This window comes from Haliaeetus albicilla, chromosome 12 (assembly GCF_947461875.1).
Source record: "Haliaeetus albicilla chromosome 12, bHalAlb1.1, whole genome shotgun sequence".
In the NCBI taxonomy this organism is placed as follows: Eukaryota; Metazoa; Chordata; class Aves; order Accipitriformes; family Accipitridae; genus Haliaeetus; species Haliaeetus albicilla.
In genome coordinates, this window is record NC_091494.1 from 30,179,632 (window position 1) to 30,206,636 (window position 27,005).

Consider the following 27,005-nt stretch of genomic DNA (forward strand, 5'->3'; position numbering starts at 1 on the left):
TGTAAGTATGATGACAGTACACCTAACTTAAACCCAACCCACAATGCAGCAGTGGCACAACTATGGCAGCAAAGTAGCATCTGGCAAAATCTGTGATGGAGCAAGAATTTATACTCGCTAAAGGTTTCCCTGCAGACTGCTCCATCTCAGTAAAACTTCTTGAGAGTTGACTGACATGAGCGCTTCTGCAGGCTCTTCTTATTTTACTTCTGTTGCTTAGGGCTGTGCTGTAGATACAGTGGCACTGAGGACTCCCCTGCTGTGGAGTCCCTGCCCACAGCCAAAGAGGTGCTGCCTGGATACTGATATGCTTTCAGGGACCTAAATATTTAATTCAGTCAGGTTTTAAGTACCAGCTCTTGATGCAATATCTTGATGGAAAACCAACAAGGACTACACCTGTTAAGGACTGTCAAACATTAATCTAATGCAGTTATATCATACCCAGTCACAGATGCACTGGTTATTGTCACAAAATTTAGCAAAGTTTCTGCACTGTGACTGATTTGTTCTTGTTCTTCAATTTGCAATGTTTGGGGTGAGGCGTTTGGCCCCATAGTTCTGGTTAACATCTCATCCAAAAATATGAATAACAAGGAAGTGTAATTATTTTTTCACATAAAAATATTGTTGTCAAGTTAAAATACAAGGTCTGTTATTATCTCAAAAACATTAAGGAAAGACAGAGTATTGTAAACAGACAAGCAGAAAGTGATTTATAATAAACATGTATTGAACCAAAACTTCCACACAGCCCTCACTGCTGTCTCTATCTGCATAGTTGCTGATAGATTTAATAGTACTTGCTGCCTTTGGTCACTCCCTGGTGCATGGCTCGCAAAGTGTCCGCACCAGCCCCCAGTGTCCACTGACCTGCCCAGCATGCGGGCACTGCGGGGACATCAGTTCAGTGGCTAATCTTCCAGAATGCACACTTTTTCCAGCCTGGATTCCTGACACCAAGCACACTCCTGGGACACAATCCAAACACAGGCAGAGTGAAATCCTAAACTGTCCGTGAGACAGCATATGCAGAGCAACCGACTGACAGAAACCCCAGCGAGGTGTTTCCAAAGCAAACATCTTGTATGCAGTGATAGGATCTGAGCTGGAGTTCTTTGCTGGAATCAGCCTTTGTTGTTTTCCTTATGGCAAATACTAATGAACTCAATGGTAAAATATGGCATTTCCCAAACAGCAAGACTCCTCCCTGAGATGCACCATCTCCGGTATGGACCTGTCATCAAGCCTTCACCTTTAATCACTCAACACATGTTTTCAATCCGTGTGTTCATATGGTAATAACTTCACTCTATTAGTTTTCATTTGTCAGACCAAAATGCCCTTTAGGTTGGAGTATGCTCTAGGACATTGTCCAGGCAGGTTATTCTTAGCAACAGATGAATTTACGAAGAAAAGGCAGGTCTGCAGTTCAGCCTTTTTATTGCCTGCACTGCTCCCATCATGCCTGACCCCCGGCCTCTCCTCCAGTCCCTTCCCACCCCAGCAACAATTGTCAGCTGCCCACTTTGCTCTGTGCTTTACATAAGTTACTAAAAAATGACGATGAGACCTTCAAGCTCAGCTTGTTTGGGCCTGGAAATTCCCTTTCTGCCTCTTTCCCCTACACCCATGGCAAACAAAATCACATGTCTCAGCAAGATCCTGACAAATCCAGCAGAACTAGACTTGTGGATGCAGAGGGTGATATGCAACAGTACATGTCTATGTGCCACTGCTGGAATACACTACGTCTGCTCAATGGCCCCTTTGGCCACGCTTTGGCCTTAAAGGCTGCCAAGGGCAATGCAGCTTCTCCATCAAGAAAGACGGCAGGAGCCTGGAGGTGAGTTCTCCGCAGCCACATTGCATACCATGGTGCAGCAGCACTGTCATCACGGGTAGATACAGTGTGTTCCTACTATTGCAAAATGGGGAACTGCATGTAGTGGTGGTGTTTGTTTATTACACAATAGAAAAGTAGTTCTTGTGAGGCAATTGAAAAGTAAAGATTACTCTGCCAAAGTACTCTCAGAAAGTGGCTTCAATGAGAACTGTATCAATGCTAAAATCTCTCCCTTCGCTTTCCTTTGGGGCATTGCATTTGACGGTTGGACTCAATGATCTTAAAGGTCTTTTCCAACCTAAATGATTCTATGATTCTATGATTTCTGAGATGTAACTGTATGCTTAGGTTCATGCAGTTACTGCTCTGAGCTCTGCATCCTCCCCATCAGATCTTCCATAAAAACTAATCCATTTCATCTCCTGAGCAGGAGGTGGTCTTGAAGCTGACACACCCCCAAAGGAAATAGTTTGAGACTGCTCGATAAATTACTGGTAAGACGGTTGTTTCATAATGGTTTCTAATTGCCCTGTGCTAATCACAGATCTCAATCATATCTTCCAAAAGCCTGTTTAAGCCTATATATGGTCAGAAGATCATTGGGCCAGCATATTTGTTTTGTTTTGCTAGAATCAGATAGCTAGGGCCCATCACTGACTCCAATGGGGTGGAGAGAGAACACTGCAAAAGGATGACATTTCTGAAATTATGGAGCCTGTGAACTTGAATACGAGGAATTTACTTCTTCTTAAAGAACAAATGTTGGGAAGAAGGAGGCAAGTGAGAAACAGCAGCAGAAATATCAGAGATAATAAAAAAGCCAGCAAGTCATTGCACAGGTCTCAAAGATGAACAAGAGTTAGTGGAAGTTGCCTATTCCAGTATCAGTAGAAAAATATTTCCAACAACCTCCTTTCTCTGTATCATTGGATACAGGAGGTTTTGGCTCTCAGTCAAGGGAGGATGCACATAGGGAGTTAATACACATTGGCCATGTCAGCTTAGTTGTAACCAATCCTTTCTTTCACAAGAGCTAAGTACTATTAATCATGACAGAAATTATTATGGTATAAGTTGCACCAAAAGCAGTTTGCAGTTCTGCTGCATCATTGTCATTAAGGGGAGACTGAAAGAACTCTTTTTCATGCAGAGGAAAGCAATCACAAAAGTGCTTGCATCATGATGGCTGTGTGGCCATCTCACTGTGCCCATACCAGCCAGCCCCTTGTTTCTTCCTGCTCATGCCCCAGCTCTGCCCAAAGGCCTCTTCCAAGCCCTTAGTTGCAGGCAGCTGCCTGTCCCTGGTCTCTCCACTCGCCTATGCACACAGTAGGGTTGGGATCTGCTGCTCACTCTACAGGCTGATCTCAACCAACCTGTACATTTGCAGTGATCAGCAGCACCTTTCAAGGGCACCATGGGGACACTTAAGAGCAGAGTCTCCCTTTCAGGTGCAACACGGGAGAGAAAAAATCAGAGGGTCTGCTCTGTGCTGTGTTTCTCAAGGGGTGCAAGAGCAGGGCTGTTGGGGAGCAAAGGCTTTGCAATTAATAGACCTAATATCAACCAGAGGTCCTGGACCTCCTCTGGTGACTGAGATCCACATCACCCATGCACTGCTACACCTAACAAAGAGGAGTGAGGTAAAACTGCTCCACAGGGGGCTGTATATATTCTTTGCAAGTGGATGACCTCTTCTAGGTGGGACTTGGCAGGTTCCCAATAGCCATGGATGTTTAATGGTATGAATAGGAAAGGTCAGCTGGTGGTAGAAACAGCCTTTTCTCTTCAGTGTACACTGGCTCACTTGGAAGGTTTTGCTCAGTGCTTGCAGTATATACCTGAGGAATATGATATGATTTTCAACCTGCTTCCACCATTTTATTCCTGAGTATTTTGAAGATGGCTGTCAGAAGGCACTGTTGCAATGACAGTGTATTTCAAGGTGGTTTCCAGATATCGAACAAAAATATGGTTAAATTGAAGGAATTGTACCTGGTTTGGTTGATACATCTTACTGCTGATTTACATGAGCAGAAGTACAAATTTAAGCCTGAAAGGCTATTTGTACTGTTTAAACTAATAATTTGCCACAAGTCATTCATTGCTGAATGAAACCCTGAATCAGTCCATCTTGGAAACACAATATATGCTGTCAGAATAAATATTTCTCTTTACCAAAGGGGTCTCAGAGTACACGTATGCGCACAAACGTCTCTCCAAGGTAAATCCATTAATATACATATTGTGATAGCATTACATCAAACCACAGATATAAATCTGTGTCTGAACTGTCTCTGACATTAAAAAATGGAATAAAGGATTTGTTCCCTGTTTGTTAATAAGCAGAATTTTCTTTCAAGGACATATAATCCCATCCTATTATTTTCTGAGACGCAATTATGCACAGTGTTAAATACTGGTGTTCGACTTCTATGTTCTGATGAAAGCTAAAATGCAACTTTGCATAAGAATATGATAACTTATGGATCCCAAAATTCCCACAAGTTCATACATTGCATACCTGTACCTATGAATTGCCCAGACCTGCTTTTCAGTGTGCCAGGAGAATCCAAAAGAAAGTGAAGATATTCGGACACTTTTGATGATCCATTAAAAGCACCAGGATGTTCTTATTTCAAAAATCATCAGTTCAGCCCATTTCCCAGGGAGATTTCTGAACTGGTTTTGGATAGTAGCATCTTTCACTATTGAACTGAAATCTTTAGGGCAACCCTTGCTACAGGGCTGTGTTCTGCTGCATGGAATAGCTATCAAAAGCCATACCGCTAAACAAGTCATTCAGCCAGAAGTAGCAGATTTTCATACTGTTCTGTCCTTTCCTCAGCCTAAGAGTGTAATCTGGCATTTCCTAAGTGTGGCTGTAACCACTCTGTCCCAAGCCTTTGTTAGAGTGCCTGTGTCCCAGAGCAGCCTCTGACTTCCACCTCTGCTCCCTTCTTTTTTGGTATCAGATGACAACTTAATAAAAAGGATGCCCTACAAATCTTATGCCTTTCGTTTCTCAGGATGTATGAGATCCAACAGCATCTACACATTGTTGAGAAAGAAACTCCTGCACATGCTTTGAACCAGAGAGGATGCTTCTTCAAGTATCTCTTCTGATGGCCTCATATTACAGGTCCTGCCAGATATTGTGATGGATCTAGCAAGAATGCAGAGATCCATACTCTGAGGTGTTTCTTCTCTTCAGGACATTTTCAGCTTCCTGGATTACTTAGAAAAGGTAAGAAATTCTGGAAGAGCCGCTTCTTTAGCTTTTGAGAGTTCATTAGCACCTGATCACTCACAGCAGCAGCATACCAGCTGGGTTATAGCTTATGCCAAAACAAGTTGTTAGCTTGGAATAAAATGTGCCTGTTGTCCCACCAGTCCACAGAGGCTTTTGAACAGATGCCTGAAGGGGACTTGAGCAGAAACTACACCTTGGTTTCATTTCTTTGTTTCACTGTACACAAGGGGAGAAAACCATCGGCAAGTGTCAAGAACTTGGAGCGACAGGGACATTGGAATGAACTCATTTTACAGAAAAGAAGCAGGGTCAGAAGCAGAAAATAACTTCTCCAGTATGTGACAGGTAATTAATGGGACAGCAGGGAACACCAGCCCTAACTTCCTAATGGGAAGAAAAACCGAGTGTTTTGTTTAGAAAAACCTGGTGTGGGTTCATTTTTTTCTGAAGCAAACTGGACCAACTGAGTGTCCTGACACTGCCCATTTTGTCCTCAGCCCTGCAGGACCCTTCTGGCAGCTCCTACACATTGGGCCAATACAGGCAATTGCCTTTAGAGAGCTCAGAAGCTCTGGGAAACTCAGAGAAAAAACCTGGGCAGATGGCTCTGAGAGGGAGTCATTTTATTTCATTGTTTCATGCTCTAGGTGAAGCCAAAGTGACACATTTATTTGTGATATAGACCTTACAGTCATATACCAGCAAACTTTCTCCAGCAATTCTTATATTTTGAGATGTATGAAAATACATATACACAGAGCTGCAGACACCCAGTGAAACTAGAGCCTTCCTGTACTGTAACAAATCTTCCTCTGGCAACATTCCGGGGAGAGGAATGAGAGAAGGAGATCAAACCACTCTTATTAGTAATTTCACACAGCTAGCAGTGTCCCTGTGCCGTATAGAAGTACATGCACAGAACAAAGCCCCCAGAAGGAATGATTTATCTCTGAAAGGGAGTTTGTTTCTATTCGTGTTTCTATAAAGTGGCTTTTCCACTGGACAAACTCCTTGCCAACAGCTCTTGCATGTCCAGCTGCAGCTTGCTGCCTAGAGGGCCTGCTGGAGACTGTCTCCACAGCACTTGCTGCTCCTGTCTATAAATAACATTTCAGATGCCCAGGCCACACAGTCACACTGCAGGAAAGGTCAAGCATAACCGTCATCGCCCAAAGAGATCACTCTCCACAACTGCCCTACGGCTGAGGCTTGTTGTCTGGACTGCAGCCAACACTCTGGACCTTATCAGGGCTGGATCTCACTGAGAATTTTCTGATGAAACAATTTTATTGGAAAATGCTGATTCATAGGCATCAAAATGTTTCATGGAAATGCACCAATTTTTATTAATTTACAAGGAAACCCAGACATTATTTGGATGTACTAGTGACTGGTTGGCTGCCAGGGTATCCCATGGCTTCCAGTGTGTCTCCTTGCAGGACAGCTGTGTCCTCTGGACTGCTTCAAACACAGGAGCCTGAGCACTGCAAAGGCCTCTGATGGTTTTGCTCTGATCTAGCTCTCGGCAGCCCTTAAACCTCAGCATGAGATGAGCTGTGGGGGTTTTGGGCTCCATAAACTAAAGCCCCGGGGGGCCACCAGGAGCTTGGTGACTGTGAGCTGCCACACTTTTCCTCCTTGGAAAGCAGGGAAAACTGCCTGGTCTCTTTCCAGAAATACGGATGATTTTTTTTTTCTTTTTTTTTTTTCAGAATGACAATAATCCAAGTATACTAGCACAATCTTCAACATGTCAGAGTTTTCCTGGAGCAGGAGCCATGCTGCAGTCCTCAGCCTGGTGCAGCAGCCCTACCTGCAGCCTGTCTCCGTGTCTCCTGCTTTGCTCCCATATACCATGAATGCATGACAGCAGTAAGTCACAGACACAACCTTCTGGCTCACTGCCTCACTTCAAGGTCAGCTGGGAGTGGCCCATCCATGAGCAACGGTTATCCAAAATGACTCTGTCACCAACTTCTCAAGCTCCTAGTCCTTGGAAGCCCTTTCCCATGAGGGCAGAGGAGCCCTGTGCTGCAGGACAATATCTCTGTGGTGTGCACTGCCATGAAAAACAGAGTCCTACACCAGGGTTTTGCACTGGCAGAGGCCATCTCTGGTAAGACTTTGTATTGGATGCAATTTTTAGGCTGTTCCCATTCACTCTGCATGCTGGAGCCTTGCTGCTGCTGCCTCCCTTGAGGATTTTCTGGTTGGTCTTTCCAGGTCGCTGTAGCCATGCGGGACAGCCTACCAGGGTCCTGCTTCACGTGGCGTAGCAATAATGTGATCACCATCCTCATGGCCTTGTCCCTTTCCTATAGACCCCCTCATGGCTGCTGTTTGGTTTCGTCTGTGATTTTTAAGGACCACAAGACCCAAATCTTACTCCCTCCTAGAAGTGAGCTTCATGAACTTCAGCTTAGATATGTTTGATACAGAAAAGCTTAGGTCTCTAAAGAAAACAGACTGTAGAAGTTTGAAAAAAACCCTGATGCACTGTTCACAGTGTCTTTGCAGACATGGTGTCCTCTTACCCAGCAACCTTCAGTACCTCTCTTGGTGGCAGCAAGCTCTGCATGGTCTCTTCTGGGTCCAGAGAAAAATCCCTTTCTTTCCATCACCCTATAGTTGCCCTTGTGTCTACTTCCTACTCCTCAGTAATTTCCCATCTCTGCTCCAGCACAGGGCTGTGTCCTGTGGACATCCTGTGGTGTTCCCATGGACGCTGAAATGCAGCTGAATGGACTGAACTCAGGGCCAAATTTACCCTGTGAGTCCATCCTGTAGACTAATCCCTTTCCTGGGCTGGAGGGGCATAGCTCCCACACTGTGTTCAGATATCTTTACACTATCACACTCAAAATGGCTCTTCCCTTGCTGGTGGCTCCCTACCACTCTTGCTTTGGGCACTTCTACCCAGAGTGGATGGATGGGATAGATTTTTTCTCCAAACCACAGAAAATAGACTGTTCCACAGATGTGGGAAATTGAAACGGTTGTAGCTGGCACCACAGGAAAAGTGAAGCTGACCACAGGTTTACCAGAGCTGGAGTTTGCGTTTCCTTGTGCACAAAGAGAAAGGGGAAAAGCTTGTGAAGGCATGAGCTCCTCTCAGGTAGTGAGGGGAGGAAATATGGGGACCAAAAGGAAGTAAGTGGCTAAACAGCATCTGTGAGAAGAGGATGCAGGAGAGATTTTTGCCAAGGCAGCAGTCCTGAGTTTATGGGAGAGGGAAGCTTATTGAAACAAAACTAAGAAAGAAAGAAATTAAGACCTGAAAACAAGATTTGGTCTGAGCAAGGTAACATTCCCATTTGTTTTGCATGCATGGTACATGATGAACTGTGAAGTGCCGGAAAGGCACCAAGAACCAAGCTTGTATTTTTCTCTGAGTGAATTAAAAATTAAACATTAGATTTCCTCTATTTTTACAGCAATAAACTCAAAGTTATTAAAATGCTTTCAGTCAGCTGTAGTGGGTTATGCTATATACGGTTAACAGGCTGCGCTGCATGCACAACTTCCATAATGTTCTATTATTTTATCAGGGCTGGCTTGTTGATGCAAACAGTATGGGATTACACCTTGTGCTGGGTCTTGCAGGCGTAAGTTTTCCATCTGATACTGCATGTGGCATCTTCTGGCTTTCACTTATTCCCTCCAGCAGGAAGGATGCTGGTGGGCAGGTGGCTGCCCAAAGCTGAGAGTGAAGGAAACCACGTGCAGTGGAAGGGCGCTTCGTGCCTGTGGTGTTTCTGCTTACAGCCTGAAAGGAGTCCAGGCTGGTTCTGGCATCACCGGCGGGGTCTTGGCAGCCAGGCAGGAACAATGCTAGCCTCTATTTTCCTCCGCATTGATCTTTCCCAAAGACTGTAGTATATCCAGGACAGGGTCTGAAAGGGGCATTTTGAGATTTCTCAAGCTGTAACTCGGCATCAGAGAGAGAAGAAAATTTTGTTCAGCTGGGAAGAAGAAACCAGGACCATGTTCCTGGGTCAGATGGAGAAAGAGATGTCATTCCTGGACTCCCTTATTTCCTTGGGTAGTCAGTGATACTCATGCTCTTCTTAGAGATGCTTTGGGTACCTGCTCCTCTTCCCCTGATACTGTCACCCAGCCTTGCTTTTTGCCCCAGAACACCTCGCCTTCTTGTTTCCTGTAAGGGGGCAGTGGGATCATGCAAAGCATGGGGATGTGAAATCATATTCTTCCTTCCTCCTGCTTAAGATGCCTCTATTTACATATCTACTGTTGTCTTTAATTAGTATGTTTGTGGCTTTATGCATCTGGTGAGGTGCATTTGCTTACAGTCCATTTAAGATAGACTTCTTCACACTGCCAGCTGAATATGAACTGGCAGTGTGCCCAGGTGGCCAAGAAGGCCAATGGCATCCTGGCTTGTATCAGAAATAGTGTGGCCAGCAGGACTAGGGCAGTGATCGCCCCCCCATACTCAGAACTGGTGAGGCCGCACCTCAAATACTGTGTTCAGTTTTGGGGCCCCCACTGCAAGAAAGACATTGAGGTGCTGGAGCATGTCCAGAGAAGGGCAATGAAACTGGTGAAGGGTTTAGAGCACAAGTCTTATAAGGAGCGGCTGAGGGAACTGGGGTCCTTTAGCCTGGAGAAAAGGAGGCTGAGAGGAGACCTTATCACTCTCTACAACTACTTGAAAGGAGGTTGTAGTGAGGTGGGGGTCGGTCTATTCTCCCAAGTAACAAGTGATAGGACAAGAGGAAACAGCCTCAGGTTGTTCCAGGGGAGGTTTAGATTGGATATTAGGAAAAATTTCTTCACTGAAAGGGTTGTCAAGCACTGGAACAGGCTGCCTAGGGATGTGGTTGAGTCACCATCCCTGGAGGTATTTAAAAGATGTGTTGATGTGGTGCTTAGGGATGTGGTTTAGTGGTGGACTTGGCAGTGTTAGGTTTATGGTTGGACTCAATGATCTTAAGGGTCTCTTCCAACCTAAATGATTCTATAATTCTATGATAAATCATTATTGTATTTCTTTGAGAGCAGCACGCATGCCATGCACAGAAACAGCAGGATTTGCAATGTACAGGGCTAGGCTTTATAAACTCCCCTACACTGAGAGTGCTGACTCTTACGCTACCTTTCCAATGACACCTCCTTTGTGGGAATACTTAAATTTTTTATTAAAAGGGAATTACAATATTTCCAGCCTCCATGCAGCTATTCCTAGTGCTGTCCTCTGTCTCTCATTAGTATGTTTCATTTCAGGATAATACACCTTCATGCAAAACACAACCCTAAGCCGCTGTCACATGTCCACTGGGCCAACCACCCAGGAAGGAGTAAGTCTTGGAAATAATTAGTCAAGGTAAAAATGGACATAATTCTGCCTTCTATGCAATAACTGGGAGATATACATCTGTTGTAATGTTCTAATAGGTACTGGCAACTTACAGATTTTTAAAGACACAAGGCTGGAATAGAGATATAAGAGTCTTTATAGCTTTCAAAAAAGGTAAATAGAATATCTGTTTTTTAAAAGGGGAAATTATGGATCAGCTAGTTCAACTTCCATTTCCAGAAAAGTACTGGGAAACTAATTGAGCCAACAAACAAATACTGAAATGAATCAGGGAAAAGAAATAAAAAACAGCCAGTATGAAAGTGTCAAATCGAATCCTTCTGTGACACTTGTGGATAGGGAAGAAGCAGTACATGTCATCTATCTTCCATTTAACAAGGCTGTTGACACTGTCTGACATGACATGCTCAAAAGCTTATTGAGAAAACATGGACTGTATGAAACTGCTCAAGGTGGTGGAAAATGCTTAGGAAGGCACACAGAAAAAAGCTCTCAGTGGATCACTAAATGCCACAGACTCCCCTTGTCTTCTGTGTTCTTCTACAAAGATGAGTAGAAAATTATTTCATTTAATAAGAGATGAAGTTGGAAGGGTGCACATGCATGCAGCAGAGCAGTATTACAGCTAGAAATTATTTTTAAAAAGAACTTAGGAGGTGAGGACATTTACAGAAACAAATCCAGTGAGAATTAATCAGGAATGGCCTATTGCACATACTCAATGTACAGAGCAAAATGCTCTGCAGCTGTTCTGTGGAAACAAACCTGGATCATCAGTCAGGTCAAGACTGTCGGTGATGCTATGCAAGTGTGAGAAGGGTGAACACTGGGCTGGTACAGTGCAGACTATGAAACAAGTCACTTAAACCCCCTGCTCGGCTCAGCATGGGCATGCACTTAGCTTGAGTACTGTGTTCTGCTGTGCATCACATTAAGAAAGATGAGAGATGACAGAAGAGAGCCCAAAGGACAGAAAGAGACACCAGAAGTCTAGAAAATAAGACATTCAAGGGAAGACACAAAGACTGAGAGTCAATCTGGAGAAAAACAGGCTGAATGAAACCCTGATAAGTTTTTAAATCTAGAGAAGATTACTATGGAAACAGAGTATTTTATTCTCCATATCCATATTGGGTAGGACTAGGACTTATGGGCTTGCACTTCAGGAAGGAGCTGGAGCAAAGATGGCTTGGGCAAGAGTTGTAATCTCCATCAAAGAAGGTTTTTAAGAACAGGGTGGACAAAATTCTGTCTGGTATGACTGAGGGAAAGCTAATCTTGACTTCGGGCAGGAGAGGTTTCCTCCAGATGTACCTAGCATGCCCATATGGTTGTGTGGATTTAGAGGGGATGTGTAATGCTTAGTTCCAGACTCATGACAACACCATGGCATTTTATATCATTTTCTCCCAGATGCATGCTCTCAACTTTAACAGCTGAACACTGTTTCTTGCCTAAGAGGACCCTTTTCCCTCAGCTCATCTGTGCTCCTGCTGCATAAGCCATTCCTCACCCTGCAGAGATGCTTAAAGACAAGCAACAGTGAAACCCTGGCAGAGCTAACCAAGAGGCACCTCAGGGACTCAGGCATTATAAGAACCCTATTCTAGCCTCAAAGCACAGACCATCACGGGAGCCTTTGTAAACAACAAAAAATGAGAGCTATCTCTGTTTCTCTGGAGAGTGCAGAGGCAGCAGCAGCAGTGATGCAGCAGCTGGGGAAGCAGCTGTGGGAGGAATGCTGCCTGTTTCTCTGGTTATTGCAGCACAGCTGTGATTTACATCCCTCAGTAGGCCACAGCGGAAGCAGCAAATCACCTCTTTTACAGGGGTTCAAAAGGCAATTAGACAAATCCATGGAAGAAATATCCACTGAGGCCATTAAATCTGAAGTCCTTCTCCTGGTTAAGGAAAGCCCTACATGGCTAATTGTTGGGCGGGAGAATTGCTACTGTGTGATTGCCCTGTTTTTCCACATTTCTTTTGACTACCGGTGCTGTAGGTGGAAGGGTAAGCTGGAGTAATCTCTGTCCTGTGCATTCCTGTGTTTTTCAACTGCATTCTCAGTGCATTCATCTGGGATGGCCACAGACCCAGAGGTTTATTAACAAACAATTGGAGACTGGAAATGGGACAGAAATCCTGTGTCTCAGAGTCAGGCCACATCCCAGACTTGCTGCTTTCTGGATGTTGTTCAGGAAAAGCCAGGAGCCCTGTCCTGCTCTGACTCTTCCCTAAGTAAGCATGGGTTTCGGCTGCAAGGGGTCAGGACAGGATTTAGCTCCAAGACTTTCTCTGCCAAACAGATTCTCCTCTGTGCTGGACAAACAGTGGTAAAACAAAGTAGAAAAGCAAATGCCATCCCATGCGCAGAAGCATGCTTTTATTTAACTAGCACTAAAGTTTTCAGATGCAAATAGCTTATTGAGTTGGACAAAAGTCATGGCAATAAATGTTTCTTTCTAACTTCACCCTACAAAAATATCTTTGAATAATAGGATTGCGTTTTTCCAAAAATATTCTTTATTGATTTACAGCAGTATCACATTAAAGCACAGCATTAGAGTTCCTTCATTAATGAAATAAGACGCAAAAGTCTTATTATATTAGTGATTTTCACAGAGTAACTCAGTAAGCTATTTTTAATATTCTCATGGAGGCATGCCAGAAGGATAATATTTTTATGTTCTATAGCAGAGAAATATACTTTCAGACAGTTTTGACTGACTTTAAAGTGTGCTTGAATGCCCAGGCATGTTTTCCATCCCCACAAAGTGACCAAGGAAAGAGGAGTCTTATCATTAGCACAGACCAAAACCCTAACAGAATGAAATCCCAGTTGCCACAGTGTCAACAGTGTTTCCCACACATGGTACCAAAGGAGGTTGGAAGTAAAGGATAGTCACTCCTCCCTCTTTGAAGGCAGTGGAACGAACCGCTGCTGCGGCACTTCTGTATCAGGAACGCTGCATTTCCCCCTGCTACAGGTAACAACAAAAACCTCTAGCCTTTTTCTGCAGCTGCCATAGAGATAGGAATCCTGTCTCTTTACCCAGTTTCCAGACTGCACTCACTGTATCTTGTCCAGTGCAGTTCTCTCTCCAATGTCTCTCTACTCTTTCCATATACTTCCTTGGTATTCCATCTCAGGAAGAGGGAGGACCAAAACATCACTGTCCTAGGTGACATACAGCATGAGCAAAGCAACACCTCCAAGCAACCTGTGCAGCTGTGGCTGGACCAAAGTGCAGGCATGATCTCAGTTTCCTTTCTGCTGTGCTGTGACTGTTCTTCTTCATATGATACCTATTCCAGACAGTCCCACTTTGCAAAGGGCTATTTCAGGCCTAATGAGGGGCTCTTATCAACTTTCAGGCTCATTTTCAGTGAAGCAAATCTCTACTGAATGAACATGATCACCACACACACGTCAGGGGCTGCCTGAGGTTTTTAAGGCAGAATGACATTTGAACCCACGTTTCAAACCCTGGTTCAGTGCTAATAAAGACAGCCTCCTTCAGAGGACCTTTGGGCATACAGCAAAGCTGCTGATCATTCCCATTGAGAGTCCAAGGCTGCACAGAGCTAAGGGGAGCAGGCACCTATCAGTGGGATGTTTTAGACCTACCAGGTGCATATTTGGATGACAACAGTCCATGCTTGGACAAACCACACAATGCAGATGGACAGATTCTGTGTCATTCCCCTGTGGTTTCAACAGAAACATCCAAGGGCTGGCAAAATCTCCCACCTTCTCAGGATTGTTGCTCCCTTTTAATCCCCTTCTCTGCTGAAAAGGGTCTGTGTCTTCCTCCCTTCCTTGGTGTCTGTGCAGAACTCACCAGGGTGGCAGAGCATTTTCAGAGTGATGCCCAACCATTATCCCTATACAACACACATCAGAGTCTGTAGGAAACTGAGGTGACCTGCACGGCTCTCTCGAATCATGACCACAGACTTTTATGCCCAACAGATATTGCAAAGTAAAAATTAAAATATGTTGCTAAGGTTTCAAGTAGCCAGGCTGCATTTGCAAATTCTGGAAGCCAACTTAATGCTCACTCTTGGAAGTTCTTACTTTGAGCAGTGACTATGCCAGTACAGCAGACAAGAAATGTTTGCAGGGCTGAGCCTTGAATCTGAGAAACCTCCAGTCATCATTACATTTACATACCCTTGTGCTGGCCTGGCATCATACCCACCACAGTAATTTTAGCTGAGCTTCACCACCACATCTTGGGATGATGCAGAACAGTTCTGGGCTGTACCTGCCTGTGGGATCTTCTCAGCAGGTCTGAAGGCACTCTTAGTCCAAAAGGAGTCTCTTGGCAGCACTCTCCTCTACTTCCAAATGGGCCTCAATTGCAAACAGATGGTCATAATTTTGAAACCCCAAGAACCACAGGACGAGACTGTAGCATGCTTGAAAGCACCTTCAGGAATCTCTGGCAAGATCTCCAATGTGACAATGATGTTTATGGACTACATGCATCCATCAGGAAGGGATCTGTCATGTTTATGTTAAAGTTACGATTCCTCTGGTTTTACTAACATCTTTGCTAGTAACCATGTTCCTTCCAAGCACTGCTCTGGCGGTTTGCAAATGCAGTACAGAACATGCAGTGTTTCTCCTGCTGGTTTCACATTAGTCTCTCCTGTAACTGTTTTGGATAATAATACTGTAACAAATCCATAGCCACCTTGGTCTCCATGCCTGTCACTATGCAGCAAACCATGGCTACTCATAGCTGCAGGCGACAGCAGCTCTGGCAGTCCAGTGCTCCTGCTTCTTGGACAATGCTCCTCCAGTTGTGAACAGCCTGGAGCCTGTTCCAGGCTTACTTTGTGGTCCTCCGGGACTTCTTGCTCCTAGTTCCCTTGCAAACATAGAGACTCGCCATTTGGTGTTTATGGGCATGCTAAAACTTTGGCCAGCCTCCTGATGCCATCTCATAATTAACAGTGCCTATACATCCTGGTTCTTCTTTTTCTCCTCAACTTCTCTGTGTAGCTGGAAGCTATGCTTCAGTGTGAGCAGTGCTGCTCATTGTTTACGTTCACATTTCCGAACAGACTGTTGCACCCTGATCAGTTCAGCCATCCTTGGCTAAGCTGCGTACCACTGAGGACAATGTCTATTGTCCTGCATGCTGCTGGCTGGCCAGAGGAGCGCTTCACATCTGGTATGAGCATTGTAGGACTGTGGTTTTGGGAGAAGCACCCATAAAAGGAACAAATCGAAGTCCATTACCCTGAGCTGATTAGTGTTTAATGTCCACTGGTAACAGCAGTGTGTGCCATACCCCTAAAATCCATCTGCAATTGCAACTCCAGCTGCTGCAGCTCTATAGGTGCTGCTGACCTCCAGAAGGTTTAACAAGTGCTTGCAAGCACGATAATCAGCCCTGCAGCATCAGGAAGATGGGGACAGTGAACACAGCGATGATGGGAGAGCCTGGCTTTGTGTTCACGGGTGCCCATGCTGCCTAGTCAGTGTGGAATTGCAACCATGATCATGATGGTGGTTAGCCAGGAGATTTATTTTTTGGCTAGTTTTAACATGAGACAGGAACAACCAGCCAGTGAAAGGCTCAGCCAGGCTCCTGTGCCCTGCCCTCTCTATTGGTGTTCAGTAAGTCCATTCAGGGGAAGCAGTTTTGGCCTCAGTGAGTTAGCCTCCCTCCTTCCCTGTTCCTGTAGTACATATTCCCACACATGCCCCCACCTGGAAAGCCTGAAACTCTCCAACCAGCATGATGGGTGAGAGGCACACAGAGCTGAGCACCTCCCTGGGAGCTAACAGCCTGGGCAGGCTGTTCACCATTGCAGGGGAAACTTGTTATCCTTCACCCAGACAAAACAAGTGCAAAACAGCACTGGGGCAAGAAAACCAGCTGCTGCCCTACCCAGCCTGGAGAGTGGTTCATAAGCCCTAGTCCAGGAGATGTGAAAGCAAGCAGTGCTATAAAGTCCATGATCATAAAACACATCTCCCTCAGGAGCCTTGCAAGGGCTGATGTTATGCAAACAGGGCACTGACTGTTAAACAGCTACTCAGGTACTGATGCTGATTTATTTGCAAAATCTCCAGGTTCTTCATCTGATTTCTGATCCTCCATCTGTGATGGCTGTGACAGTACTTTGGTTACCAAACAATAAAAGAGAACTCACTGCAGTGATTTACATCCCTTACTGTGAAAATCAAAAACATTATCCAGGGAAACAAAGTACTAGCAACACAACACAACTGGGCATGAGGAAATGCATAGTAGAGCCAAGAGGTTTCCCAGACCTCTGCTATCAAAATGTTCCCCTCCTGCGGCAGAACTCAGTAAGATAGTGTGGAAGGCTGCATTGGGAAGGAGGGTTTTTAAAGCAGAAACCTCAGCAATATAGGAAGGGAAGTACACGTCCTACCCCAGTCTCATGGGTCCAGAAAGGCTCAGTGAAGTGGTACCCACATTGATCTCTTGTGTCCCCACTTCATAGCCTCCAGCACTGCGTGCCTGTGAGCAGCAGGATTTAGGGGGATGGAGGAACAAGAACGTGGCAGTAGAGATTTCCCATATATTCTGGGAGATGTAGTGCAGGAGGAACAATGGGTATGCAGACCAGGGTTGCAGCAGTAGCTATGGAGAGATTTTGCTGCTGCTCAGCAGCCTCAGAAGGAACAGCCCTCTCCCTGCGGCATTCTCTACGTCCAAGCCAGAAACAGGCCTGATTTGGCCCTAAATGCATATATAACAGACACAGCTGTGAATTTCCTCTCTTCTGATGTTAAAATATATGAGCTGGTTTGCACAACCCCAGTATGAAGCAGCTTTTCCCGTCCACAGAGCTGTTCTCCAAACACCACCCTAGCGAACTACTGGGAAGCAGCCACAGCACTAAACATCTGCACAAATGTATTGTGCCAGATGTTACCAGAAGACGATGCAGCACTGGTTCTGGACATGGATTCCTGGAAGTGCCACCCCTTCAAGCCTGCCCAGAACAAGCCCTGAGAAAGCAGGATTTACAACAAACATGGGAACGGAGTGCAAGAGCTACGATTGCAGCCTGTCTGTCCCCCTGGGAGATTTTGCTTGTCGCACAAACAGAGCAACTGGGCACACAAGGGAGCATGAGGGCAGACAGAGCTATTGTGACAGGAATGTCAAAGGAAGGGAGGAACTAGCCCTAGCCAGCCCCACATAACCAGCTCCGAGCAGGTCTCCCACAGAGATCTTCCTGGCTGCTGATTAGCCACAGGAGCAGGCTCTGCATCTGGCACGCTAGTCTCTCTGGTGCTCCCCAGCTCTCCATGAGGTCTGTGGCTCTGGCTGCACTCTCAGCACACAAGACCCAATCAAGCAGCGGTATGTATGGATCACGCTTTCCCGGCATGGGTGCCTGCACTGTCTCCTCCCAGACTCAGAGCAGCCAGCACTCCCACCTCCCGACTGCTCAGACCTCTCTTCTGGGCTTTGCAAGCGAGTGAAACACTGCAGTGGAAGTGCACATAAAGCCCTGGTCCCGTCCCCTCTGCAGGAAGATGGAGGCCAGTCCCAGTTCATGCCAGATACTGGCTCACTACTGAGGGTGGACGTGGGTCCTCGAGGAGCCTGGCACCCTGTGGCAGTGCCCTCCCAGCTGCCCAAGGAAGCCCCACACCCAGGACCCGACCTTGGTCCATGTAGGAAGCCCCTGGTCTGATTCCACCCGCACTTCCCACAGCAGGGGCTGGTTCCCAGGCATTTCACCCTGGGCTGCCTTTACTGATGAAAATTTCCACGAAGTTAGTTAAAAAAAGAGCTTGCACTGCACCGTGGAGAATGTCATGAGGATTATGTGGTGCCATGTGGTTTCTGTGCTGTTCCTCTGTAAATTGTGCAGAGGTCAGACAGCTCTGAGCAAAGTGCCTGTGGGGTTCACACATGCACACGTGCACGTCCACACTCACAAACACTTGCGCACACAGACACGCAGATACAATTTACGTACTTGCTTTCCTTGTTGTCTCTTCATTTGAAAAGTCATTCGGAGTGAAAATGTGTTTTCTCTTTGTGAATGGACAAATCTAACACAGATGGTGCATTAACTGGAAACATCTTGTGTCCCAGTATGTTCACATAGTCATTCTGTTCAAGGGCAGAAGGCTCCATTTATGATCATTTCTTCAATGTTCCTGATCTTTACAACTTGGTGATCTCCTACTAAAAGCTGTAACAAGTCATCATTTCTTCCCCTCTTACCAACATTACAAAAGCATGAGTCTAAAGGCTATCAGTGTCAGCAGTGAGGCATCAGTTTTAACTTGCTGGTGTGGAGCAAGGCTGTCCTTGCGTTTGACTGCAATGAAGTCTATGGTACTTTGTGTCTCCTGTGACAGCCTTCCATGACTCCTTTGGGCTTGCTGCTCGCCAGCTGAGAGCACTCAGGCAATGAAGTATGAAGCAAGGGCCAGAGAAACTTTCCCAGATGTTTCTGCATAAATGTGTAATTTCCTTTTACATAAGAATGGATCTTTTGGAAGGAACCAGTGCATCCCAGCTGAAAGACTTGAACTGCTGGAGATTGCAGTAAGTTCCTAGATAAACTGGCCTAATAGACAAATTACCCTGAAGAACTATTTAAGCCTCATTTCTTAGTAAATTTTTCTATTAGGCCACCTTACCTAGGGACTTATTGCAATAGGTGTTTTTCCCTACCGTTCCCAGTTAAATTCTCCACGTGCATGCTTGCTCATTATGATGTTGTGGATATTCCCATTACCTGCAGAAATATCTAATGCTTTCCAGAATCCTCCTGATTTTTTGGTGTCAGTGAGCTCAACATGCTACTGAGTCACGCAGGTTAAACATGCATGGAGCAAACACAGCGTTATTCTTGCAAGAGGATGTTTTCTTTTTATGATTTCAGGGCTATCAGGTTTTATACCAAAGATCACAGTTTCAAAAGCAAGTTTCACATGTTCAGATGTCATTCACATGCCATTCATCAGGCTTGATCATGAATGAAGAAATATGTCCTGGATCGAACTTTACCCTTGACTAGCTAGCCCTCAAAATGAGCTACAAAAGAGAGGGAGATGCTAAGGCAACCTGACTGCAGGTGCTCTGAGCAATGGCCTCAAGAATGCGCAAATCATGAAAGCAACACAGAAATAACCACAAGTGTAAATGAGATGAAACACAAATGCAAACTCTGCATGGAGACATCAGTGCCCTTTCCCCAGTGCAGCAGGGAGGGGAAAGCTTATAGTCACTGACGTGCTTTGTTTATTTAGTCACAGGCATGGTTACAAGGGAAGGACAACAGGCAGAGCCTGGATACCGAGTGCTAAGGCTGGACTGACAGTGGAGTGAGGAGGCCCAGTCTCCTGGGGGCTCAGTCAGTCCTGTTGGGTGCTGAGCAATGTTCCTGACCAGTGGGGCACTCAGCCCCACCCCAAGAATGGACTCATTGAAGATAACCGGTACCTCAGCACTACTGTGTTTTGCGGTGCCCAGGCTGCAATAAGCAGCAGGATGGGGTCACTTGTGGAAGCATTGCAGGACCTGGTTCAAAGCACGTGGAGATGGAACAACAAGAAAGATCATGACAAATGGCTATCCACATTTCAGTTTGATTTCTGAAAGAGGAAACAAAGCAGCAGCTTTGAGTCATAATGAGATTGAAATTGTTCTTAGAAACATTTCAAAAGATACCTGAAAAAGAAATGGGAGTGACTCACACATATCCCCACTGTGAGAGTGGGGTGAAGGTGATTACACAGAGTTGGGCATAGCCTTGTTTTTGGGTAGAGACCAGGCAGCTGGGCAGAGACACCATGGGACTGAGAGCAAGAGTCAAGGGATGGGGGAGAGGGGAACTGACTCCAGTCTCCCACACACCATCCTCACCCTGCATCTGATGTCCCCATATAGCAGAGAAAGGAACCACGCCTGGGGAGTGTGGCCAGGGCCCTGCACACCCAGTGGGTTTCTGTGCTGGAAGGTGAACTTGGGACTTGACACATGAGAAAACAAGACTCGAGGTGACTCTTAGGCTACCAGGCAGGTGGTTGCAGAAGGCAAAGGTCAATCTGCCTGTGAGATGAGTTCTGTGCAGGGTGGGCCATTTCTCTCTGAATGCATCCCAGTGTGTTAGAAACTGGGAGAAAATAGTTCTGCAGTGTAGCCCCCTCTCAACAAGCCAGTTCCTTTATCCTGAAAACTGCAGCTTGCAAGGGCCAGGAGCCAAAAGCAATGCTGATCATGAGGTGTCAGGAAATGTTTGCCATGAATCTATCCTTAGAATAACCCCTGTAGACATTTTGCTCAGCAAAGAAAGGTCCTACCCAGCCTCTCGGTGCATAAAGCAACACAGACCCCCAAGGAGGAATGATGGGTCACTCAATAAACTCCTGTTAAAATAACTAAACTCCAGATAGCCAACAGGGAGTGGAGTGGGACCACAACTGGTTGGGTCCAAGGCAGGGTCTTTGTCCTCTGCCACCACTGCTTTGATCGCTCAGCCAGACTAAGAGCCTGTGAAAGGTTTGAAACATGCAGGCAAATGGGTTCCCCCCAGCTGTCTAAAAGAAAAAAATAGATCCTAGGAAACAAATGAACCTCTCAGTGCCTTAATAGAAAAGTGATGTGTGTGGTGCTTGTGCAAGTGAGACACAACTCAGAGCTCTGTTATGGAAATTTTGCTCTGTGACAAATATGTTATGAATGACTTGTCTTGAAAACATGCCAATGTGTAGGTGCTGCTATCACAACATTCGATGCCTTTAACTTACTGTGAACGTTCTTGCGATAAATCATGGAAAACCTTGCTTGTGCTATCTTTAGTCACTGCAATGTTTCACTCTCACAAGTCACTCACAGCTCTAAAAATACAGTTTATATCATTGGATTCCTGGAATTCTTTTAGTTCTTACATTCTGATTTAAGTGGCATTAAAGCTGGGCTGCGCAGTTCAAGGCTTCAGGCTGATATTTCATTGCGGATTAGATATCACCTGGGTTCAATACAATGTTTGCAATATTTATTTGATTTGGATCCAAAGGTAATTTGGAAAATCTTCCTGTAGATACACCTCTTACCTGGCTATGTGGAACAAGGGCTAGATTTTGTTTGGGACTAGATAGTAATTTAATAACCGTTCCAATATAGATTTAAACTAAAACACATGCTCATCATAAGAACTGAACAGAGACTATGTGGGGTTTTCTCCCCCAAACCTGTAGGTATCTTGCCTCTTCTGGACTATGCGCTGTGATGTTGTGATGACTTCTAGGTCAGACATTTCTCTCTCTTTTTTTCTGTTTCACTTACATGTCTTTCAGAGTAGTTATTGATTCAGAAACACCAAGAGCAAAAGAGTCTTGACCTCCCACCAGCCTTTCTGGATTTGATTACCAGCTCACCAATGGCTGATAGTTTGAGCAGAATTTAATGCTTTCTAATTTTCCTTGATAGGGTCTACGAAGCATGTTACTTTTTTTTTTATCCCAGCTGGCAGCTCAACAAAGCCCAGCAATATAAAGCTCTATTTGTGTAATAAACTGTTGTACAATCTACTACTTATGAACACGGGCCCTGAAAATGTGCAACCTTTCTGCACATTACATTAAACGCAAACCAGATGGGCACTTGAAAATCCTCCCCTTTGTTGCAGGGGGCTAAAGGAGCTGGTGGTCAGAAGGTCTATTTCACTACACAAACAAACAGAAGAGTTTAACTACATTATTTTCCAAAATCAGCAATGGGAAACCTATGCAGAAACATTATGAGCAGTTAGCAAACATGCTGCTTAACCAGAGTAGGCACGAGGGGAACTCCTCAGCTCTCTTAACTGCAGTAGCCAGTCAGTGGCCTCTGGCTCCATGCCTGCGGAATAGATCCATCACCTGCAGTGGGAGCTCTGACACCCAAACTTAGAGACTTGTATGTGCAGACAAATGGGTAAAATAAATCTCTTCTCTAAAGGGTGTCTTGGTCAGAGCTCGTCATCTAAACTCTAATAGTCACTGGAGAGAAATGGGACCCTCGAGGGGACTGAGCCCATCCTGAGCACAGTTTCTGAGGCAGAGAAAGCTCATCAGATCAGACCAGATGTCTCACACTTTGATAACTCTGTAAGCGAAACACATCTCACTCTCAGAGTCCTAGGGCAGGGAACAAGGAACAGTAGCTCTGAGCCAGGGACTTCCCTATCTCTGGACTGTACCAGAGGACACCTAACTCCTCACAGATTGAGCACAGGTACTGACAAAATTTTGGAGGAGCTCTTTCATAGTAAGTAGCTCCTGCAAGTCCTCTGACCCCTTTTCTTGTGATTGTGTTATCATTAAATTCTTTCTGAAACCCACCTGGCCAAATTAGCACTGGGAGAGAAGCATGGCCAAAGTCATCCACAGAGCCCGCATCCTCACTCCCTTCCCCACTGTCGGGAAGGTGTGCAGAGAAATTATCTTCAGTCACATAGGGAATGAGCAGGGTAAAGGCAGTCTTGATGCAAGCCAGAGAAGACAAGAAAAATTTTGAACAGCTGTTCCCATGGCACAGCTGCCACAGATAAAGTACAGGTGTGTAGCAAGATGGGATGGGGTGAGATGGAAGCTGTTACCAGCTGAAGAAAATGATCTTGGGAGCATTGATGCTTCAGAGTGTAACCACTGGCCCTGGTGTCAACATCTGAGAGGGTTTCAGATGGACCTGGGAGGGAAGAGCATCCTAAGGATGCTTAAGGTGGTGTCAGAAACTGCTATCCAACCAGCAGGGAATTTCATTTATTACTCAGACACAAGGTGTTAAAGAGAACATGTTTGTTTTCCTTGACCCAGTAATTAGGCCCCATGTGGAGGGGGTTGCCCTGTAAACCCCTCTCTGACCCCAAACTTGGGATGACTGTGCCTGTGAAGAATGCATGTACTAAGCACCTCTGGATCAGGGCATGATGACTCTTTGGTACCTGCACAATGGGACTTTGTTTCACATTGTGCAGTGCAGACACTGTCCCTCATCATTCCCAGGCTGAAGGCTCCAGCACACTAGGGAGCTGGAGGCTTCAGCACCTAGGGAGGTGACTGCTGGGGACCCCAGTGCCCTGCAGAGGCCCAGGTACCCGCTGCATCATGAATTATCTTATTGCTTTTTGTACCTGCCTTTGTGTGCAACCAAATCAATTCTGGGAAGAATAGAAGTGTGGGCAGAACATCATGTGTCCTCACTCTGAGAGAAGCCATGCATTGACCTTGCGACTCAACAGTCTCACTACATGGCCAGGTGAAATGGGCTGGGTAGAGCATCGATTGAGAAGGTAAAGTCACCATGTTGAGCTCAAAGTGCCTTTCTCTGTCAAGACAGAAGTGCAAGAACCCATGGAACCACTGCCCAGCCAAGGTGCATGCATAATGGGTAGGGTGGGGGGTCTAGGCAAATCTCATCTCTAAACCCAGCATCACTAGTGACTGTAGGAAGACCCACAGCCATGTTTGCCTTAGCCTCTTCCAAGACAACAGTTCACAGCTCTGCCCAGTTCGGGCCAGCGTGGACCAGAACTTAGGAGGAGAAGATGTCATTGAGCATATAAACACCATGGGCTGTGGGACTGGGCAGGGCAGGAAAGGGGTGAGGGGTTAAGGTTACAGCTGCACAGGCAGATGTCAGGATTCCTGCTTGTTGTAGAGGTAACGGTCTCCATTTTCCTGGACCTATGCATCCAGTCCTGGGTTTTGTAGGCCCTGCCGAATGGGCTTTCTGCTTGCTCAAAGGTGATTTATTTTTACAAATTTAAATAAAATCCCCTCAGCCATTTTTGAGTAATACTAGAGTTAAAAAGACTATTTTCCTATTTAAAAATGTTCTAGCTAGACTGTTTTTATTAAATCAAAGTTAAGTCAAATAAAGACTGCAGTTTGAAAGTTCAGACTCGGGCAAGAGCTAGTCCTCTCTGAGGAGCTGTGCCCATGACAGACAGGTGTCTGTCCAATGCCCGCTGAACCACCACAGACCACCAGCCTGCAGCTGGAAAGAGTATGGAGTAGCGGCCAGATCCTGCCTGATTGAGGTGTGCTCACCCTGTACCCTCAGAAGATGGGATGCAACAGGGCAGGAAAAGGAGGAGGGGGGTCACACATCTTGCACTTGCTTCTCCTTACATGTCCTGGCAGATCCCCAAATACAATAGATGGGAGTTTCATCCCTTTCACCCAACTCATTCCCAGGCATTGTCTCCTTCAGTGGCATAATCTTGGACGGTGGGTCCCTGCTCCCTCCAGCTGCTCTCCCCCACGTATTTGTGGGGTGAAGGATGAAGGTGGGAGTGGTGAATACACCTGTATGGGTGCCCTTCATTGGGGTAGGATACGAGGAGACACTGACATCTTGCTTTCTCCTCACAGCAATCCCAACTACTGACCCTCCACCCTGCGGTGGGGGCGATGGGGTAGAAGGTGTCTGCTGTGACAACCCAACAAATGGCACTGAGTGGGACAGGGATGCTCTGCCCTTGGCAGGAACAAATCTGCACAGGGCTCTGTGGTGTCATGCAGGGCAAAGGGAGGTGACTGCTGTGTACTGCTGTGGAGGACAGCCTGTGAGGCCATGGGATGCCCCCCTCCCTCTTTGTTCCCCGGCCGGGTGCTATCAGGCTGCTCCACCAGCCCTGCAGGAGCTGTCACACCAGAGAACATGACATCAAAGGCAGGCCTGGGTGCCACTCGACATGCGTGACACTTGGTGGGCCTGCCAGCTCCTGAGATGATGTGAGATGAAGGGAACAGGCTGTTCCCAAACAGGAAAGGCAGGAAGAGCCGAGCCCCTATGCTGTCTAAATGTGCAAAAGAAAGGAAAAAGCAGCAAAAGGAGGAGAGCAAAGGGCTGGAGGGATGCCCAGACTGTGGGGGGCTCTTCTCGCTTAGAGACACTGCAAAGCGCCCAGCATAGCGGGGCTGCAGGGGCAGAGCCACGTCCCGGTGGGCCACTAAGCCAACAGCCCTGGGAGCATGAACCCCTGACACAGGGTCAGCTGCAAGGCAGATGCTCGTGGTGCTGCAGGGCTTAGTGCGGTCCCTATCTGCATGTCTGCTGGGCGTGCTGGGAGGCAGCTTTTGCCTGTGGGCACCTGGAGATGTTTCTTTCTTTGCCTTCCCATAACACAAACCATGTGGTAAAACGGATGCAAAAAATAAGGATTTGAAAGCTAGAGAAAATGTGATTTCTTTACATCACCAAACAGTCTGCCCCTTTACAAGTCCATGTCATCTTTTCTATTGTTATCATATTATCTTAGGTATACTTTGATATCTGGGACTGTAGACAAGAAGTGCCCTCAACTGGTGTGACTTAGTCTGACTATGGGTAGACTCTGGGCCTGGTTCTCTGCTGTGTTACTCCAGTCTGACACCACTACATTGCCATGATGACATCATTTGGATTATTTCTGATTTATAGTGTTTGAGAAAAATTGGGTCCTGTACAATAACGCAAACAATCAAAGACGCAAAGCAAAAATAGTGCCTTCAAGCTGCACTTTCACATTACATGATATTTTGAGGACTTAATGTTGAAAGCCTTAGAGTGCACAAAAAGAATTTTCTTCATTTCATATATTTTACAGTTGCCTAAAAGAAATGGCAAACAATTCCTCAGCCTGAGCGTGCTTTGCGCAGGCTGAATTGTGGGCTTTTCTGTCCATCAGCTTTCTACCAGCAGATCTCCACTGAAACTCAGATCAATATCTGCCAGCACGACTAGTTGCTGGACCCATGTCCAAGGAAAAACAAATGACCCTTGCAGAGGCCAGGGCCAAATTCTGCTCTCTGTTACATTGATCTCAAGCAGTTCTGCTGAAGACAAGTTATCTAAAGCATCCCATGCTCTGTGAGAGCAGATCGGGTCTGTCAGTGCCTCTGCAAAAAAAATTCCCTTTCCATTTCTTCTCCACTGACCAACTTCACATAACCCTAATTCCCCAGCAAATCCCTTAACTATGGTTAGAACACCAGTCTCTTCCTAAGACCTTGAAATGCCACATTTCAGCCAAAATTATACCAAACGCTTGGATCACAAAGAACATGGTAACTGCCTAAAGTCTGACAACAGCATTTAAGGCTGACCCAGAAATACTGAGCTGAGGAGCCACTGCCATTAAATCTTAAAATGTTGCCATCAGAAACACCCTCAAAAACATCACACATAAAAATAATGATGAGCTGCAAACTCAGAAAATGCAAGAGATGCTAAACCAGCATTTATCCCGTCTCACTTCCCTTCTATTGACACCGCTGGGTGAGGAACTTACCGTTCTTCCGCTCCGCAAAGGGTGGTGGCTGGAGCTTGGTGCCATCTCTCACTTCGCTGGCAGCCTTTTCTTTGGGTGCCTTTTCTTCTTCATTTCCACTTGGTGCACTTTTGTGGTCCGAGCAATTCTGTTTGATCACACCATTCATCACCGTACCTGAAAGGATTGGTCCAGATTCTGGCTGCTCCACTTTGGATGATCAGGTACAGAAGCAGACACCAAAGTGGCCTCTGGAAGAGAAGAGAAGCAGCTAAGGACCAAGTCCCTGACCAACCCTTGGAACAGTGAAC

General features: G+C 45.8%; 1 protein-coding gene across 2 annotated transcripts in view; it reads right to left on the reverse strand.

Annotated features, from left to right (window-relative positions):
* Positions 1 to 26,793, reverse strand: part of MYOCD (myocardin) — a 114,887-nt gene extending 88,094 nt beyond the window's left edge. The window contains exon 1 of one of the 2 annotated variants that reach the window (XM_069798856.1): positions 26,716 to 26,793. The gene's annotated coding sequence lies outside the window, so the exon portion shown is untranslated. The remainder of the gene's footprint in view (positions 1 to 26,715) is intronic. The other variant, XM_069798860.1, reaches the window with a different exon arrangement.
* Positions 26,794 to 27,005: the final 212 nt, after the last annotated feature.